Source organism: Marmota marmota, unplaced genomic scaffold, assembly GCF_001458135.2.
Source record: "Marmota marmota marmota unplaced genomic scaffold, marMar, whole genome shotgun sequence".
Lineage (NCBI taxonomy): Eukaryota > Metazoa > Chordata > Mammalia > Rodentia > Sciuridae > Marmota > Marmota marmota.
In genome coordinates, this window is record NW_026000001.1 from 2,003,857 (window position 1) to 2,005,259 (window position 1,403).

Below are 1,403 nucleotides of genomic sequence, written 5' to 3' on the forward strand. Positions count from 1 at the left end.
AGTATGGTCCACTGGTGCTAGGAGCACAGAGAGTTCAGAGCAGAGCAGTCCAGCATGTCCAAGAGGCACAGGAAAATACAGGCAAGAGTGCACTTGGGAGAGAGGAGAAAGGGCCCTTGGAAATGATTTTGAAAGAGTTTGGTTTCAAAGATTATGAGCAAAGAATGGAGCAGGACTCCTCCCCTCTTGAAGTCTCTAATATTCCTTTCACTTTCAAACTAAGTTGCTTTAGAAAAATAACAATGTTTAAACAGAGATGCAAATGTATATACACATATATATGTATACATTTTGTTGCTGGTTTGAGACAGGGTCTAGATAAATTGCCTAGGCTGGCCTCACACTGGTGATCCTCCCATTTCAGTTTCCCGAGTAGCTGGAATTACAGGTATGAACCACCACCTGCCAATAACAATGTTTTAAAATAACATTCAAATGCACCTAGTTTGAAAAACCAAATACAAATTATTAAACTTGGCAACCTGGAGATTAACAAATTATTACATTCATCAAGTGTCTACTAAGCATCTACTCTGCGCCTGTTTCTGAGCAGAGGAGACAACTCACACAACAAGCTCACAGGAGTGCTGAGGATATGGGCAAATAAACAAGTCACTATAATACAATGTAACAACTGCTCAGGGAGCACAGAGGAAGCACACCTTCTCCCAGGTGGGTCAGCCTCTGAATGTGTGTGTTGGAAAAAAGGAGCCACCAGCAGGCAATATTCTCTGGGAGCTTTTCTGAAGGGTGGGCGTACACTGATGGGACAGGCAGGCGCACAGGAATGTCTGGCAGGACATGGCCAAAAGGTATCAGGAGCAGGAAACTAGTGTCCCTGGAGCTTGGGAGAGGGAGCAGAAAGTAGAATGTGGAGAGATTAGAACCCAAAAGTGGGCTGGAGTTCCCACACTGCGAGATTAATGCTTCTGTGGACTTTCACCTTAGAATCCAGGGAGCTCCAGCAGGGGCGGGCCACACCTTGGGCTACCCGGGAGGTGCGCGTCCAGCAGGCGACTCTGCCAGCGTGCACTCGGACACGCTCAAGCCGTCCGCGAGGCTCCGGGCGAAACGACCTCCTCCTCCCTTTTGAAATGATCTACGTTTCTACTACTAATTACCAAAAATCACAGGCGTGCTCTCAATAAGTACCAAAGGCTGAAAGGGGAAAAGTCACAGCCGGCAATTTCGGCGAGGATGCCGCCCAGCCGGCCCCACAGGCCAGGCTGACGTCGAAGGGGTCCAGGTGAAGAGAATCCCAGCCCATCAAACCAGCGCGTCCGCCCGCGGCGCCACACAACTTCTCCTTCGGCGAGAAGGCGACTTCCGAGGGCGCGCCCCCGTCCCCGTCCCGCCGCTGCGAGGTGGCGGCCCCGGCGCACCGGGTCCCGCAGAGAGGTCGC

At 51.0% G+C, this 1,403-nt stretch overlaps 1 protein-coding gene across 4 annotated transcripts in view; it reads right to left on the minus strand.

Moving 5' to 3' along the window:
* Kmt5b (lysine methyltransferase 5B) overlaps positions 1-1,403 on the minus strand; it is a 59,391-nt gene that overhangs the window by 56,224 nt on the left and 1,764 nt on the right. The window contains exon 1 of one of the 4 annotated variants that reach the window (XM_015503257.2): positions 944-1,395. The exons of 1 other annotated variant lie outside the window; for it this stretch is intronic. The gene's annotated coding sequence lies outside the window, so the exon portion shown is untranslated. Of the gene's footprint in view, positions 1-943; positions 1,396-1,403 lie in introns of those variants that run through there. 2 more of the 4 variants (XM_048807774.1, XM_015503256.2) reach the window with 2 other exon arrangements.